At 31.9% G+C, this 20,356-nt stretch overlaps 1 protein-coding gene across 1 annotated transcript in view; it reads left to right on the forward strand.

Annotated features, from left to right (window-relative positions):
• LOC149411790 (alkaline phosphatase, tissue-nonspecific isozyme-like) overlaps window positions 1–20,356 on the forward strand; it is a 306,816-nt gene that overhangs the window by 138,234 nt on the left and 148,226 nt on the right. The gene's annotated exons all lie outside the window — the stretch shown is intronic.

Below are 20,356 nucleotides of genomic sequence, written 5' to 3' on the forward strand. Positions count from 1 at the left end.
GAACAATTCAGTTATAAAAACTCAGTGAATATACAAATACGCATACAAAGACACATTAATTCTCATATACCTAAATAAAGATTAAAATATAAAACAAATAAAAATAAAAATAATTATGAAATACAAATATTACAGAAAAGTAAGAGACGCAAGTAATACATAATATATTATAATCAGTGCAACAAATTATTCAACAAGAGCAGATTTTTTTTTTTGAATCCATACAAATTATCGAAAAAAATATCTACTTCAGCACACTCAATCTTATTATACAGTCTACACATTTGGGTCAGAGGGCTAAAGTAGGCGATATTATTTTTGAAATTATTCAGGTGAAAAATGCTATGGTGTCTTAAACAATGGGAATTGGGGACATTTATTTCAATATTGCTAAGACATAGTGAAGTATCAAGATGGCCGTGGATAATTTTATGCAAACATATTAGGTCAGTCAATTGCCTTCTTATTTTAAGTGTATTAATCTTAAATTAATCACGACGTGCGTCGTATGATCAAAGATGATCATATAGTCCATATTTGAAAGATAATAGTCTAAGCAATTTTTTTTAACCGATTCAATTATGTTTTCATACTTGAAATAATGTGGATTCCAAATAGTGCTTTCTTATTCAAGTTTACTTCTAACTAAGGTAAAGTAAAGGGTTAGAATTGACTGAGGATCTTTGAAAGGTTTAGTTATTCTGTGTAATGTCATTAATGTGTAAATGAAATATGATTTTAGAATCAAGAGTAATTCCTAGATCTCTTATAGAAGACACTTTCTTAAGAATAATCTTATTAATGAAATAGGAAAAATTCTTTATAACCTTATTTCGAGTAAAGTTTAAAATGTAACATTTTTACATTTAAATTCATATCATTGACAGTACGCCTGTTATTTAAGATATCGAGATCCCTTTGAAGCACTAGATGATCGGTAACAGACTTAATTTTACGAAAAATTTTAAGATCATCGGCGAAAAAAGCATAATCACAGTTTAATTTCGATCCAAGGTCATTAATAAATATAAGAAAAAGCAGGGGGCCAAGATTTGACCTCTGTGGTACTCCAGAAGTTACAACTATAGGGGATGATTTGTATCCGTTAATAAGCACTAGTTGTGATCTATTATATAAATATGATTTCATCCAGCGCAATAAGTCTCCATGCATTCCTATTTGTTCTAGTTTCTTTAGTAAGATGAAATGGTTAACTTTATCAAAAGCTTTTTGGAAATCAGTATAAATTGCGTCTACTTGCAATCTTTCATTAAAAGAATTACACGCATAATTACAAAATTCCAAGCGATTTAAGTTGATAGATCTATGAGGAACAAATCCACGTTGCCTGGTGCAGAGAATAGGCTTAAAATGTGAAAAAATATTTTTGTATTTCAACGATTCAAAAACCTTGGCAAAACATGACAGTATACTAATTGGTCTGTAGTTTTTTATCAAAGATTGGTCACCTGATTTGAAAGCTGGTACCACATGTGCTTCTTTCCAAAAGTCAGGAAAAGTTCCCGTAGTTAAAAAAGCATTTAAGATAATGAACAGAGGTAAACATAAAAAATCTGCACAGCAACTGACAAAGAATGGAGGAATCAGGTCCAGGACATTTACTCGAGTCTATTTTACTCAAAAAATATTTTATTTCATCTGCACTAATATGTATTATACCTAGGTTGCTTTGGTTGTGCTCAGTAATGTTTGGCATTGAATCAGTAGATGATTTTAAATTAGTGTAAACAGATGACAAATATTTAGAGAATATGTTTGCTATGTGTTCTAAATCATTTGCGGAAATATCATCAAGGTGCATTATTTTAGGAATGCAATTGGTTTTTCGTAATAATTTTGAGTATGACCAGAATACCTTTATGTATCATGCAGACCACTTTCAACCGAGTTAATGTATGATTTACAACATTTTGCATATTTTTTACTATTTTTCTTAAATTAGAGAATTCTCGATAATCTGAAGCATCATTATGTCTTTTTTACCTAAGTCTAGCCTTGTTTTTTTCTTAAAAAGAGCAATTATTGCTGATTTAACCAGACAGGATATTGATTTTTTGATTTAACAACATTTTTCATAAAAATTTCATCAATTATTTCCCACAATTTTTCATACAACAAGAGAACCATGAAACAAGAGAATCATTTATTTCTGTATCATTGTATCAGAACTTAGTTTAAGCAACTGAAAAAAACAATGCTTAGGTGTATATAATTTGTGATCTACGGTACCATTAAAAAACAAAACACCTTTGAAAATTGATGATAAAACTAATCTACCCTTTTTTTATTTTTATATTTACTCCACACAGGAGGCCCTGAAGAAAATAATTTCCCTCAGGGCCTATGTCATTTTTGGGGATGCTGTGTGAAGGGTCTTTTTGTGGAGAGGAAGGAGTGAACATGGGTCTTGAAGAGTCCCATGTTGTAGGAGGGAGGAAACACAGAGGCCGGCAGTTCGTTCCACAGCCGAGCTGTTGAACTGAAGAATGAATCGTAGAAGCGACCCGTTCTCATGTGACAAGTGTCAACTGAACTTGATTTGAGATTTTCACGACCAAAATTATTACATGGAATTGTTTTTGGGGTTTAACCTATAACTACAACCTAACCTAACTAGAGTTGAGGCGTATTTATCGTACCCAGTAAAAGTACCCGGTATTTCCATGCGATACTTTGTACTTGTGACAGATCTCTAAAATACCTGGTTCCAAAATACTCATGAGTATTTTATACCGGGATCAAATATTTTTAAAAGGTACTTTTACCAGGTATTTTTGGTAGGTATTTTTGACAAGTATTTTTAACAGGTATTTTTGATGCTTATTTTTAGTAGGTATTTTTAATGGGTATTTTCAGTAGGTATTTTTGATAGGTATTTTCGATGGGTATTTTTGATGGGTATTTTGGATGGGTATTTTTGATGGGTATTTCTAGTAGGTATTTGTGATAGGTATTTTCGATGGGTATTTTCGATGAGTATTTTTTGTTGGGTATTTTTAGTAGGTATTTTCTTGATCGGTAGTATTTGTGACTGATATTTTATCTGATATTTAGCGACGGGAAAAAAGTGGGGAATTTTTTCGAAACGGAATTCCGTAGCTTCCCCCCCCCCATATGGATTTTGAAAAATTATTGTGGGGAATCACATATGATGATTTTTCCTGTGCGGAATTTTTCTTCAGCGAAGTTCTGTAACAACCCCCCCCACATGGATTTAAAAAAAAAATTCGTTTTTTGTGGGGAGTACTTATTTTGAAATTTTTTCCGGGGAATTACGGTTTATAGTAATTCTCTAACAACCCCTCCCCCCTGGATTTCAAATATTCCGTGGGGAGTATTCATTTTGAAAATTTTTTGTGGGGAATAATGTTTTTCAGAAAGTCTCTAACAACCCCCCCCCCCCCCACCCCCCCACGGATTTCGAATAATAAAACGGGGAATCAAGAGAATATTTGTGGGGAATATGTCGGCAGAATTTATCAGGTATTTTTTTGTACCTGTACTCATTAAACCTATTAACGAAAAGTACTCATAGGACCCACCTCTAAGCCTAACCTAACCTAACCTGTTTTTTTTTCACTTACCATTTCCTGTATTCTGAATTTAATTATTTCTTTTATATTCTCAATATATAATTATTCAATTTAAAAAAATACATATTTATTAACAAGTTCTGCTGTCTTATTTTGAATACGCTTTTTTAGATGCGGTCGTAGATTTTTCTTTTTCATACTATCGTTTGACAATCGCTTGTATTATCTTCAATAGTGATTTTAAAAAAAAAATTATATTCTGTTTTATACGTCTACTGTGATCTACACCTAATTAAACTAAAATGCCAATTTTCATACGATATTTTAAATTGGGAGATACCGGTTGAGGGAATCCCTTTGTCCTCCCCAGACGAACTCTCTCAACCCATTACCTTGCAACGCAGTGGGAGGGATAGATTTTAACGTCCGTCACTGCTGGACATATTATTCATACCCCTCACACAGCATCCCCAAAGATGACATAGACTTTATGGGAAATCATTTTCTTTAGGACCTTCTTGCGGCTGATAGGGTCGTTAGGGGGAGAAGTTTACTAAAGAAATCTTCCCTTACTCTTATGTTGCTCGTAGCTATCGGGATTACCATTCATTGCACAAGTCGGCCAGGGCGGTGAGTTCTGCACCACTAATTAATCTGGTAACGTATTTACTCTCCAGAGTTAAAAAAATCACCTCAATTTTGCATTAATTGACTAAATTAATAACGGCAAATTTCTCATGTAAAATTTTCTGCTATATTTGTGTACCCATTGAAATTGTTTAAAATGACATTCAATGCAGATTCAAAACTTGGAATAAAATGTAATATGAATTTACACAATATTTTTAGCCCTAAAGTAAATTGTTGCATAATATTAGTTTGAATAATATAAAGGAAAACGTATTGTTTGTAAGTTTTTCCATACTATTGTACGAGGCTCTTTGTTCTATCGGCTCAGCCTTCGGATGCAACTTGGAACTTTGGATAACTTGTAATTTGCAAGTTAAAACAACTACACATAACAAGTTTACTAGAAACTTAAGTATCGTAGATCAATAGGTCTGGAATACAATGGAGTCAGTGTAGATTGGTATTACATTATGTGAACTTTCAAGAGATAACACTAGATGGGTAAAGAATATAAACAAAACAATAAACTTACTAAACACAAAGTAAACTAGAACAACAACGTAGTTTTGTGCGTACTGAAAGAAAGGTAATAATTTTTTTGTGAATTTTCTGACTATTTCGCTGTACTAAAATACTTCTTCAAATTTTGCAATTTCACTTTGTGGCACCATTTTATTAATAAAATAATTAAAACACTTTGTTTTTTCCACGATGTTTGAGAACGATGTTTCGAGAACATCGTTCTCGAAACATGTTGACTTTATATAAAAAATAAAGATTATCGTGGTAAAAACAAAGTGTTTTAATTATTTTATTAATGGTATAAATATAATTTATTAAACCAGCCATTGTGAGACATCGTTTCAAAAGGAACAGCCATGGGCTTTCTAACATAAATATGAATTCGAATGACAACCGCAGTGCCAAAGGGAACTGTTACGATTCTGAATTAATTGTAATTTTTCGACATTCGCTGTGAAGAAAAAGAAAATTGTTTTACTGCATATAATAATAATAATATTTGGCTAATTCATATAGCGCCGTTTAAGCGAAAAATAACCTCACTGTGCAGGAGTTAACGAATTAGAATTCGATTACCTACAATAATTATAATAGCAAATGCAGTAAGTCAGACATTTGTGTTCACAATTTATTTATTTCTTCATATTTTTTCTATATATAAGAAAATACCAGTACTTGATAATCGCTCATTATTTATTTTTAATTTTACCTGGTTTTTCGCCCAGCTGGACTTTTCCATGGATTATACGAACAGAATATACCTACCTAGTGAGCTATTGAAAATAATAAACAATGTTCTTAAAGCACGAAATAACGTTGAACTGTTAAACTGAAAATAAATCAATATTAATAAAAAAAATAATTGTAAAATATAGTATTGTTCTAACGCTACTATAATTTATAGGATCAACAAATTACTGGTCTAGATTACGCTTAGTTCTATAAATGGTGTCAGTAAATACTCGTACCCCCAAATTTGTTTCCTAGATCATGCATCCTATTGGTTAGTGAGTGAGTCTGATAGTTTTATTTTGTCTTGTGTTCATAGTCGGTACATTAAATGTAATAGTGGAGACGATGGCAGAGCTTATTGTGTTGATAATAACTCTGTATAATACAACCAGATCCAACATAAATTATAGTAATAATTAATAATATTGAATCGCTCTTTCGATCAAAAACAGATTGTGACAGAATTGAAATAATTTAAGTTTAAAAATTATTAAAACTGCTTAAACTTAGCGAGTCAATACTTGTAAATTTCAAATAAAATGTACATATCAAGTGCCTTGTGGTTTATTTTACAAAAAGCGATCCAGGAAAATATATAAATTCACCAAGAAATATGTGTACGAAGCATTGTACACATCCCGAGTGCCACGTTTAACGCTTGATGTCAAATGTCTCACGGGTTAAAGCGAGTTTCCATAATTTATGTTTTCCAAGCAATTTTCAAGTCAAACTTGGAGAAATAAAGGAAATTGTATGCATTGCAAATTGGAGCGTAAGTAACGTATCTTGAACTGGGTGTTCCGGAATGTGTTTTGCATAGCTAGTGGAGGATACACATAAATACTGAAACTTCGATATATCAAATGGTCCTGCATATTTATATTACATTTTGAAATTCAAATTAGGGGAAACTAAAAAAGAACGCAAGAATAGAAAGATAAAATATTTCTTAGTTCAATTTTAAATGTGTGTTCTCGGTGTTGTTAGACTTGATACCAGGTCATATTTATATGTAAAATACAAAAAAATTAAATTAAGGCGATGCACTACGTTGTGTAATATTTTGAATCGAGCCGCTATCAATAACACCCCTTACGTAGATGGCGGTAAGGTTTAAATTCCCGCTTAACACCATCCGCCTGTTTTGATTTATGCAAGAAAAAAACATGGCCAAAAAGTGCCTTTTATTTTATTTTGTGGATGTTCAGGCATAAATATTTAATTTTTTTCCGATCATTTTATAAATAACTTAATTTTCCACACTATACAATAAAATCATAACAGAAAATGGGTTCGTAAGTAGGAGATTTTGAACTTTAAAGCAGTTTTCATTGGCCCTATATATTATTTTTTTTATGGGCTTATAAAAAGACTTATCTAAAAAAAACTCGATTATTTCTTACTAGATTAGTATTTAATTAAAGCATTTGAAACATTTTTAGGCGACCAAATTTTCAAACCAAAAACACGTGATTTTGCATGACTACGTATGGCATCGCCTTAAAGGATTCTTTTTTTAAATGAAGTAAATAAAGTGTTTTATTTCATGGCTTCTATTTTTTACGAATGTGATTTTTTCCACGCATAAAATCTTTTAAAATCGAGTTGTCCCACAAAGTGTAATAGTACTTTTAGCAGGTATAATTTTATTCTGACATTCACAAATCACGAAAAGAGCGTGATTTACTGAATTATATGTTTTTGACAGTTGTGCTGAAAACAAATTATATATATTTTTATACCTCTCGTTCTTCGAATTTTGACATTCGAAGAAAAGTAAGAACATAATATATTTATAAACGACCTTGGAAAAAGTTAAATAACTTTGTATCTTATCTATTTATCCGACTTATCATTTATGTTAAAAATTTTAAATGGTAGTGTAGACAACCTTGATTTAATTAACCTCATTGAATTTCATGTACCCATAAGAGCTACTCGTTCCGAAACCCTGTTTAATTGTAACAATTCCAAGACTGAGCATTTCAAACACTCGCTTTAGGTACGCAGATTTAGCGGATCTGTTTAACTGCACAGAAGCTAGGCACAAAAAGGCTATACTATCATATCTTATAAATCATTACGTAAGTCTACTCACACTTGTTGATAATATTTTGCATGTACTTGTATCTCCTTCTTATTAATTTTATACTTTCCGTCGTCATTTTAGGATCAAATGCCACAGTTAATTGTTATTCTGTGACATAAATTATGGTGAATGGTATATTTTAACCGTCTATATTCAATAAATAAATAAATATATCAAGAAATCCGTGAATAATTACTACATTTCAACAATAATTCCTTTAGAATCTCGTTAATAATCTTATTAAAAGTTTGAAGTCTCTTCATGGTTGTGACGGGTAACTTATTATTAATTAATAGTCTATTAAGTAATTAAATTAATATGACCACACGAGCGCTTGAGGTTTTTACGATCTTCCTACCACCTTAATTTTCTTTCTATTATAACGTTACGTACATAGAATAATTATTATTCTGCGTACACTCTGTGTAAACGGTCGCCCGCTCTGCCACCAAGACATTGTACTAGCTAAGTGCTGACTTGTTTTATTTTTATTTATTTAAATGTTAAATATGTAGAATGAAATTTAGTAAAAATAATTAATTTTTATTTTTTATAATATTGTTATTGTGTTTTTAAAAATAGTTTATTTTTTAAAAAGTTCTGCTGTGTAATTATTACTACCCGTGACAGCTGTTTCGCCCTCTGAAGGCATTATCAAACTTCACAGGGCGAAACAGCTGTCACGCGTAATAATAATTACACAGCAGAACTAGTTTAAAAATATACTGTTTTTATAAACCCAATAACAATATCATTGAATTTATAAAAAATAAAAATTAAAGTGGAGTTCTACAAATTAAACTTGAAAACAATAAATAAAATAACGAAAATAATCTCTAAACGGTTGCTTTTATTGCATGAGGGGTTTATAATTATCAATCACAAAGTTGTCAATGGTCAGTGATTTACACCATACCAAGGGCAAAGGGGGAGTTTCAAACATATCACAACGCGACTTTTTTACAAACCGCACAAGAGTCACAACCGTCTCGAGCCAGTTAGAATATTGTATCGCCAATCGAGGTATGTTGTGAGGCTGAAGGTTGCGGAAGGGGAAGGAGATGAGAAAAGGGAAGGTGGGGATGTACCTGGCTATTCAGATCTTGTCACAAAAGACGTTCAAAACCATTTCAAACAACGTTTCAAATCTGAATGGTGGTCTTACACCATGGCAACACTGAGAGTATCTTCCACTCTTGAACGTGCCACAAATACTTTATTTAATATTTTCAATGAGTAAATTGTGAAATAACACAAATGAATCAAATAAAAGTTAATTGCGCATGCCGGGATTTGAACCCGCGACCTCCAGCTTTACGGGCCTAAAATCTAAATCCAATTACTTTTACCGTCGCGTCATTGGGAACATGGTGGGTCATTAATTGGGATCAAAGATCCCAATTAAAAAAATATATATATATATATTTTATTTTTTATTTTATAGATTTTTAATTATAATATACACAACAACATGATACAAATATAAGCAACACAAAGACGGTCATAAAATACATTAACATAAGTGCACAAGTAATGGAAAAACCGCCAGATAATTATGTAGACTAATGGGTTATATCAATAAATTTTTTAATTTCTAGAAATTAAAAAAACTGTAAAAACCAAAAGTCAGATACTTAATAATCAATTAGACATATCAAGTAGTCCAATATTAGGTCTGTTTCCAATAAACCCATAAAAAAATCCCAGTTCTCCTTACCTCCTTACCACCATGCCAGTTGATGCTTTGTTTCTCCCGATTTATTGATATAACCCATTAGTCTACATAATTATCTAGCGGTTTTTCCATTACTTGTACACTTATGTTAATGTATTTTATGACCGTCTTTGTGTTGCTTATATTTGTATCATGTTGTCTCCCTCTATATTTTTTTATATATATACACACATTATGTACTTCTTGTTTAGTATTAATTTGTACCCTGATGATGCTTAAGTAAAGCGAAACCGGTCGGTTCTTAAATTAATAAATATCGTTGTTTTAAAACAAAAAAGTATTTTATTTTATTAGATATCTTTTTAGTTGATTTTATATCGGTGCTCAATGCGTTGTTATTTTAGGGGCGATGAACCAGAATAATTGTCGTTGAGCGAATGTGGTTCTAGATTTTGGGACCTCGCATCCCAGGTTTGCTGAAAAGCAGGTGTGTACTTGATGTTGTGGAGCCACCAGCTGGTTATTTTTACGTATGTATGATAAGCTTGTCTTAGTGAATAGTTGGCGAATATTTAAGACCCTGATTTTAGCAAATAGTACATTGGAGGGGTGGGCAGATTGGCATTTAAATTTAATTCTCAGTATTAGTTTTTATACTGTAATTATTGGATTAGTGATGGATTCAGCACAACCGCCCCATCCCATAAAACCATATGTTGCGTTGGATTAATAAAGAGCAAAATATACCCAAATATACACAGTTTGTAGGTCTAAGATGGATCTAAGAGAACAAAATATATGGCAGAGCCTACAAAGTCTTTTTACTGTGTCACTGATATGTGCTTCCCAACGTAGTTGGTCATCTATGATTATTAATATATATAAAGAAAACTATTTTAAACTTTTTCCACTTGTTTTTATTTGACCGTGACCGGTTTCAGCCTGTTAGGGCCATCTTCAGACTGGTACCAATATTCTATTAATATTCTATTCATATATATACTATTCATATTATACTATTCATATTATGATTATTCCCAAATATTTAATTTCCTTTGATGATTTAAGTTTAGTACACGTGCAATTAATATTTGGTGAGATTTTGGGCGAGTGTATATTGAGTGAACATTAGTGAATTATTGGTTTAGGGCAGCTGCTGGGAAAATTATGTTTCCGTGTGGAAAATGATATATTGTATTTTGTAGATATTAAGTGTGAGGAGGTTTGCATCTAGCCAATATTTAATTTTAATTAGGCCAATATTAGTTTTGTTAGTAACTGATTGCCATGTTTCATCTTTAAATATTAAGACTGTATCATCGGCAAATGTTAAAATCTTACCTTCAATATCTATCGTACATAATGAGTTGATGTATATAAGAAATAGAATTGGTCCTGGTACACTGCCTTGAAGCTCACCGTAGGACATTGATAATTTTTTGCTTATATGTATTGTGTCAGAGTGGACAAGAATTTGTTGAGTTCGGTTTGTTAGATAGTTTCTTTTATGAAGCATAAGACACATAAAATAGAAAAAAGATCCTTTGATTCCAGATACTCCAGTTTTACCTAGACTGGAGGATCTGAGTTCGAGTCCCAGTTAAGACCGTTTCCTTTTTATTTGAAAATATTAAACAGACAGTTACAGAAAAATATGACGGTCATTACTGGGTTTCAAACCCAGATCCTCGCCTAATGCGACCGTTCCCTTTTTTTTTAAACATGAAACAGACAGTCACATAAAAATATAACGGTCACAACTGGGACTCAAACCTAGATCCACTAGACTAGACTAGTGGATCTAGATTCGAGTCCTAATGCGATTATTCCTTCTTTACTTGAAAATATAAAACAAACAGTCACAAAATAAGATAACGGTCACAACTGGGACTCAAACTAGAATCTAACCCTCTAGACTAGAATATTGGTTCTAGATTCAAGTCCTAATGCGACCTTTTTTATTATTTGTGTCTGCTGTTTCATGTTTCCGTTGAAGTTGTTGATATTATCTTCTTAAATTTCCCGATGATGTTTATCAGCTTCTTTTAGACCCATAAGCTAATTGAATTGAATATATCATCCTATCTATCTTTCTTTTCGAGGATGCGTCTATGAATAAACATTTCAGAAGCATGTGTCATCCAAATTGAACGATAAATACTCAATAATCGCTCACAATGAATAAAAATATTATTTGTCACGACTACCCGCATCTTTTTATATTTATCGCGTTACATTCGAATGTGATTTGTTTGGGGTATCGGCAAGGGTGTTTGGAGCCAGGGTGAAATATGCTTAGACATGAATATCAATAGTTTATTCCTTCACGAGTAGGTATGTGTTATCCTCGTCTTATACAGGATGTAAGACATTTGGATAGTTAAAAAATATAATTCAAAAACTAGTTTTTTGTTGTACGTCAAGCGACTATGAATTGGGAGGTCGCAGGTTAAAATCCTAGCGAGCGCAAATTAAGTTTATGATATGAATACGTGTTATTACATTTTTATTAATAAGAAAAAAAAATCCTATTGTTAATATGTGGCATAGAGGTATCTAGATCGGTAGATTCTTTCAGTATCACCATGGTGGAACCATTCAGGTTCAAAACGCCGCTTGAAATGGCTTTGGTCATATTTGGCGACCATATATGAATCTTTTTCTCAACCTTCATCTTCCCGATCTTCTTTGTATGTGATGAGGTGTAATATTCCTACTAACTAGATGTAATAGAAATGGAATTTTTTATCAAGCTTGTCCATTTTACTGTAGAAGTGAAATATAATTAAACTTTGATAAAAACATCGAATAAAATAACAGGTTTTCAGAAAGCAGAAGAATCCGCCATATTGTCTACCAGTGTTGACGTATTTTGACAGCTGCTTCAATTTACCTAGCTTTAACAATCATAATACTAGAAAATCAAACTAAAAAAGTGGTTAACTCGTCTAATCAGGATAGTGCGCGTCGGGACAGTGAATTTTTTATCCCACAAATTATCTCGCTAAGGCGGATTACTCGTTATTATTCTGGTGTTTGTACCACAAAATACAATTTAGTGCAAAAGTGACTCAATCATTATATAAACACAAAAAACCTATCCCAAAGGCGTTTTTAGCGTCACAAAGGCTCTGCCATCTCTCATACAAGAAACAAGCATTGTGTCGTTTTTTTTTTCTTTTCTTTTTGTGTGAAACTTTGAAAAACTACCTTTAAAATGAATACACTGTGCTCCATCTGTAAAAAAAACATTGACACCCCGTCAGACTTCATCTCATGTTGTATCTGCGACGATAATTACCACTTCATTTGTGCCGATATCGCAGAGACCTCACGGCGAGGAACTAAGATTTTACAGTGGCGATGCAAACTTTGCACAAAAACACAAAAAAACTCAAAAAAAAATACGTCTGAAAAAAATCAAGAACTGACATCTATCGAGAAACCTAATAAACAACCTTCATCAACACCAAAATCTACAATTGCCGCCTCACCATACGCCAGTGTGAACTTACCACCAACAACCACAGATGGCACTAGTAATCTGACAATCGATCTATTTTTAACTGAATTCGCAAATTTCAAAGACTCAGTTAATGAATCTGTTGGAAAAAAATACGATGCAATCCTGCTCCAAAATAATGAAATATTAAAAACCATTCAAAACATATCTCAACAGCAAGAAGATTTAAAATATCGAATAAATAATTTGGAAAAACTACATGAACAAGTAAACTCAGCCTTAAATTCAAGACTTGAGATCTTAGAAAAAAAAAGCGAAAAAAATAAAGAAAATGAAATAAAAATTTGTCTCTTGACAGAACGAAATGAAGACCTAGAAAAAAGAATAATAGCGATCGAGATTGACCAAGAAAACAGGAACAGACGAATCAACAATACTTGTTTGGAACTTCGAGGGCTTCCAGAATTCAAAGAGGAAACATCACAAACCTTAAAAGACATTATATTCAACACCAGTAAAATAGTAGACTGCCAACTAAATACAAATGATATTTATAACATATATAGAGTATCACAAAGAAACAAAAATATTCCTCCAACAGTTAAACCTAGGTCAGTGGTAATTAATTTTAATTCAATACCGTTAAAAGAGGAGCTCCTTAATGCTATAAAAAAATATAACAGGTCTTGCGAAAAGATTGGGGACAAACTAAACACGGGAACAATCGGATTGTCTGGCCCAATTACACCCATATACGTCTCAGAACTCCTCACATCTAAAGGCAAACGGCTTTGGTATCTAGCTCGCCAACGTGCGGCTGAATGTAAATATAGGTACGTCTGGACGAAAGCAGGTCTAATCTACATGAAAAAAGATGACTCTTCTCGACCTATATTAATAGACTCAGAACAAGCTATACCGAAGCTCTGACTACCTGCTCTTTATTCTGATTATCATGATAAAACTACTGACTACCGCTTTATATCGCCATTTCATACTCTACTACATAACAGCACTATATTATATGAACACCTAGGTTTTTGCATAACTCCAATTTGTACTGGAAAAACTTTAATTTTAATCTTTATTCTCTCTAGAATGGTAACTACACTTATTATAAGATTATTATTTGATTTATTAGTAATATTACTAATAATTCGGCAGAAGAGAACTCTAATCAACATATTTTACATAACCCAGATATTACTTATTTTTCATACTTATACTACTTTCTACTGTATTTTGAAAGAGAAAATGCCACACACCAACTACATACGTTATTTATTTCCTGGACTTTATTTCAGATATTATTTCTTACTCATATATACTTTATTTCTCCTAATTACATCATTTTGTTTACAGTTTTGTCGCTACATATTTCGTACTACAAGTATTTATATGATAATAAAATACTGTTTTAAAACTTTACCCAGAAAACAACAATTAATTTTTGAATTCTAATGGTAATAAACGATCTACAACATGAAATCGATAGTATCTTAGTGCCAAATACTGAAATAATTTTTGAAAACATTAACAAAATTATGCAATTTAATTGGGAATCTAATAGGATTAATATTGTTCATCAAAATATTAGAACGATGGGAAACTTGGATGATTTTCTTATATCTTTGGAAGAAATAAAAGCTGTGGTAAAGTTCCATGTACTAATTCTTACTGAATGCAGGTTAAATGATTCATACATAGCCAAACAAATTTCAGGCTATAACGAATACCATACAACAACGCATATTAACCAAAATAGTGGAGTAGTAGTATATATCGACAACACACTAAATTCCTTAGTACAAGAAATAAACATAAATCAGTGTAATTGTTTAAAAATCAACATTAATGAAAATTTAGGTATCCTAGCTATCTACCGATCACCATCATTCAATGACATCCAAGATTTCCTGGAAAATCTTATTGGTGAGTTAAAAAAAACTAAGGATTATGCACAATATGTACTGATCGGGGACATGAATATAAATACTATAGGAGAAGTATTGCATAGGCAGTCCGATGACTACTTATGTGCTATGGCTGAAAATAACTTTATTTCCAATATTAATTCTCCAACTAGGGTACAAGGTAGCTCAAGCTCATGTTTGGATCATATATATACCAGAAATATAACAAATTCAAATGCATTTATAATACATAATACAATCACTGATCATTACACCACTGCAATCAGTATCCCAAACTCAACACCCAAAAAACATAAAATTAAGCACAAACAGATTATCGATTATGAGGCTTTATTAAATGATCTTAATAATAAAAATTGGGAATATGTTTATAAAGAGACTGAAGTTAACAATGCTCTAAACTATTTTATTAATGAAATCAATACATTCATAACAAAACACACAATAACTAAACGCATTCCATATAGTAAAATACATCTCACACCATGGATTACCAACGGCATTGTTAAATCTATACACAAAAGAAATCACCTTCATAAAATAGCTAAACGAGACCCATTGAACGATACTAAACAGCAAAACTATTACCGATACCGTAATATTTGCAAAACCGTTATTCGCAAATGTAAAGAGCGTTATTATAAATTCTTACTTGATAAGGATAATTCCAGCAAAAACATGTGGAATGTTGTCAGAGACATAACTAAAAGTAAAAGAAATACCAATGCATCTGTAACTGAATTAAATACCGGAAATTTGATTATAACTGACAATCAATCAATTGCATGTCATACTAATCAATATTTTGCATCTGTTGGATCAAATCTAGCAAAAAAAATTTTATTAGAAACCCAGAAAACGGAAGACTCTTTAGCATCGACAATTGAAACAAAGGAACAATCTTTTTCATTTAATATTAAACCAACTACTGTAGAAGAGGTCTTAAAAATAATCAGCAGCCTTAATACTACACATGCAAAGGGTCCAGATAGTCTAAATACACAAATACTAAAAAAAATTAAAAATCAGATTTCTGCTCCGCTATCATATATTTACAACTTAAGTTTTGCATCAGGAATATTTCCTGATCACTTCAAAAAATCAATAATTGTCCCAATTCACAAAAGTGGACCTAAATCTCTTGTAGAAAACTATAGGCCAATATCACTATTAAGCGCGATATCCAAAGTCATTGAAAAGCTTTTCAAAACTAGGTTAAACGAATATGTGGAGAAACATAACATTCTAAGTCCTAACCAATACGGCTTTCGGTCGGGTAAGGGAACGGATGATGCCATCGCATGTCTTACTGAAACTATTGCAGGGAATATGAACCGTGGCAAGAAAACTATTGCCCTTTTCCTGGACCTGGCCAAGGCATTTGACACTATATCTCATAAAATTCTTTTACAGAGACTTAGAAATATAGGAATAAAGGAAAAAGCTTTTCAATGGATAGAAAGTTATATATCTAATAGATTTCAACAAACCAGAATTAACGAGGCTATTAGCACTTCACTAAAATACACTTTTGGGGTACCACAAGGAAGTACACTTGGGCCCCTTCTCTTTATTATATACATAAACGAACTTTGTAACCAACACATTGGTGGCAAAATTATCACGTTCGCTGACGATACAGTTATTTTGTTTGAAGGAGATGATTGGAAACAAACACACCACCTTGCGAACACAGGTATAAACAGAGTAAAACAGTGGCTGGACAGTAATTTGCTTACACTAAACATACAAAAAACAAAATATCTCACATTTAGCGCTACCCTTGCAGGTCAACCCAAAACACCTCATCACCTCACAATACATAATATTAAGTGTAGCCTTGGAAATAATAACCATACTTGTAAATGCGAAACCCTTGAATGTGTAAAATCTATTAAATATTTAGGTATAATAGTGGATAACCATCTTAAATGGAAACAACAAATTGAAAACACAGCTAATAAAGTGCGCAAGCTTATTTATATATTTATAGCATTGCGGGAAATTATAAAAACTCAAGACATTAAAAAAATATACTACGGGCTCTGTAACTCCGTCATAACCTACGGTTGCATTGGATGGGGTGGAACAGGATTAACAATATTATACCCGCTACTGAAGGCACAGAAATCCATTCTACGCGTCATTATGAAGAAACCCTTCAGATACTCGAGCGACGCTCTCTTCAAGGAGTTTAATGTGCTTGATGTTCGACAGTGTTACATAAAAAAAATAACAATCTGCGTCCACAAAAATAAAAACAAAACGATAACAGTCGATCATAATCATCAAACCAGAAGTAAGAGCAGAAACGACCTTTCTATTCCAACTAGCAATACTGCGGCTTATCAAAAAGTTTTCTCATACCTGGGACCAAAAATATACAACAAAATCCCTTATCAATTTAAACTGTGTGAATTATCAGCCTTCGGTACTAAAATTACTAAATGGTTATTAGACTTAGGTAGGACAGATTCCGAAAAATTATTAAAAAACGTAGTCTGAGTTGATTTCTTCGATTTTGTATTTTGTATTTACCTAAAAAATATTTTTTTTATTTTTCTTTCTTACATTGATATATTATATTTTTATTTTATATTTTACATGTACCTATCTGGATTTTATTGTTTATTACTGCTAAATTGTATTTTCCTAAAAAAATATTTTCTTTCTATTTTTCTTTCTTACATTTATATGTTATATTTTTATTTTATTTTTATAGTTTACATGTACCTACCTGGAATTATGTACACGCAACCTGCCAATTTGACTGTCCTAAAACGGGAAACTTCCTAGTTGGACAGTCAAAGCTTCCTTTTATATTTGTATATCTTGTATGTAATAAATGTAAAAAAAAAAAAAAAAAAAAAAAGAAGCAGGGTGACTAAGCGTAATTTGTTGTGAGGTTGAATCCAAAGTAAAATGGTAATAATAATTGCATCCGATTGCATGCTTTTCATCCCTTGGAAAATATCACGTAATTCACAGCTTTTCACCCCTTATAAGGTGTCTACCCTCCGAAGCACCTGCCTAAGGATCAATAGTGTGGAATAGAATCTACCACTTCTCAAAGGCTTTAAGTTTTCTGACTCGTGTGAGTTTGGCCTCAACTCACAGCAAACCTCGCTTTCAAATGCCACAAATCTATTTGAAAAATGCTTATATTATTTTCATTCTGATACCTCATAAATAAATGTCATATATATACCATTTTTTGCATTCACCGTGGGACTTATATTTTCTAAAATATTATAAAAACTTTAAATAAAGTTCACACATTTTTTTTCTTCCTTTGCATTTTTGCAAAAGTTTGGTATTTCGTATACAATCTCTAGATCTTACTTCACAAGTCCAATTCCAATTCAAGAAATAGCTAGATTACCTCAGTATCATCACCATTCAGAAAAATTTTTACAACCCTGCTTGAATAGATTAAGGTGACTAAATTGTGATAGCCAGGTACAACTTTCCTCTTCCCGAATGCCGATATAGCTGTCGTTATAATAAAAACTTATGAAAATGATTTCGATTATTTCATGTTAATTTTTGGAACAGCTAAATCATTAAAACCTCAAATTTATTTATTTATTTAATCGCCCTGATGGGCTTTTACATTATATATATTTTACATAATTTACTACTTAATACAGTGATAACAGAAGGTTTTATTTTTAAAATATCAAAGCAAAAATAAATAAAAATTTTAAGCTCACAACATATCTACAAGAAAACAACAAATTTACGCAATCGATCTTTAAATATGCTACATAAAAATGTCATTCAGGTATCTCTTGAATACAGGCAAACTTATATTAAATATGTCGATATTTGAGGTGAATTTGTTTCCAAGTGTGTGAAAGCGAGAAAAAGGTGCATGTATGTGATAGTTGGTACTAAAGTTATTGTTGCAGAATAATATATTTTGCCTAGTTGCTTGAGTAGGTACTCTGAAATCTATGAATCGCAGAAGTTCACAACAGTCTAGTTTGGAGTTAATAATCTTAAATAAAAAGTTAGGTCATTTATTTTTCTTCTGTTTTCTAGGGAATGTATTTTAAGTGTATTTAGTAAGAATGTATAGTTTATGTGTTGAATAGGTATGTGTAATTTGAAGTTAATAAATCGTAAAAATTTGTGCTGCACTCGTTCAATATTTTTTATATGAATCTGGTAGTATGGGGACCACCCTATTGAATTATACTCTAACAAGCTTCCTATTTTTATTTCCTTTCCTCCATTTTTTCCATTAGAACTACCTACAGTTAGTGTAAGGGCGAAATTACAAACGCGTGAATTTCATGTACCAATATTATACTGCCAGATTTATATTCGGAGGGATCTAGACCATCTTTATACCAACCGGAATACATAAAAAAATCTATTTTTAATAGAATATGATTTAAGATTTTCACGGCCAAAAGTATTTTTGTTATTTGTTTTTGGGGTATTATGCCGTGTTGCGCTAACTCCTTCTTTAGCCAACGTTTCGGACAGCATTGCAGTGTCCATCATCATCTGCCATCAAGACATCTGCCCTGATGATGGACACTGCAATGCTGTCCGAAACGTTGGCTAAAGAAGGAGTTAGCGCAACACGGCATAATACCCCAAAAACAAATAACAAAAATATTTTTAATAGGTTTAAATTTTTTAGTGTTAAGTAAATTTCGCTAACGTAAAGTTTGACAGAACACCAATTTTTTGTATTTTGGCGCATATTATTAATAATAACAGCCGGGACATTTTTTGTTAGATGAGGATCTGCCTTTTCAATCAATCACCGTAAAATAATAGTAAACGTCACCGTTATTTTTTTTATATTTAATGCTGACTGAGTTTCGCTACAACAATAACTTCCTTGGGGTATTATAGTTGTTTTATTGTGCTTCTTATAAACAAATGATAAGGTTTGTTTTAATAATTTTTTTAATAAATTTTAGAGAAAGCGTCTTTGGGAGGGAAACAGATTTTATATAATATTTTTTTTATTTATATACATTCAAGTAGATATGTTGAAATCAATTTAATTTTTTCCATGGGCATGTGAGGGAAAAATTAACATTCTGTAAAACACTAAATAAATTGTTTTTAATACGAAAGATAAAATTCTCTGGTCGCTCTTCAACCTTACCGAAAGGGACGATACATCTCGCTGCCATTATTAGGTCAAAGCCATGAGTCCACTTATCATTTGTGGTCCGTGGTACCGTGCTCGGATAATTATTTGCGTAACCAGTAAGAGATCTATGAAGTTCTGCCTTTGTAGATAGGTGTGGGCGAGAAAGTTTTCTGGGTCGCGCGGTTTCGTGGATTATAATTTTATAAATGTGATATTTAAATACATGATATTTCAAAGAATTCGATTTATAAAAAAAGCTTTAAGCTTTCTATTCTCAAGTTGCCCATTTTTGATTGATACATAAACAATTCCACAGTAAATGTATGGCGTTAATAATAATTAATTACTAGATATTTAACTGCCCATGAATGAACATACATCACGAATTTCACTGCAGACGAGATAATTAGCTAAATAAACAGATCATACAATATTTTCCTACATTTCATTTCCCATTCAACAAAATATTTTGTCTTTAATAACATCCGAAAGCTCCTTCATTGTTATTAATCTCCCCATTCGGGGTTTTGTCTAAATCTTCTTTTTCTACATTTCCACAAAGAGCTTTACTCATTTTTCCCCGTAAGCATTGTTAGATTAAAAAGCTTTCAATTTAATCGCGCTCATTTTGTTCATTG

This window comes from Hesperophylax consimilis, chromosome 24 (genome assembly GCF_061612785.1).
Source record: "Hesperophylax consimilis isolate HC1 chromosome 24, BYU_Hcon_1.0, whole genome shotgun sequence".
Lineage (NCBI taxonomy): Eukaryota > Metazoa > Arthropoda > Insecta > Trichoptera > Limnephilidae > Hesperophylax > Hesperophylax consimilis.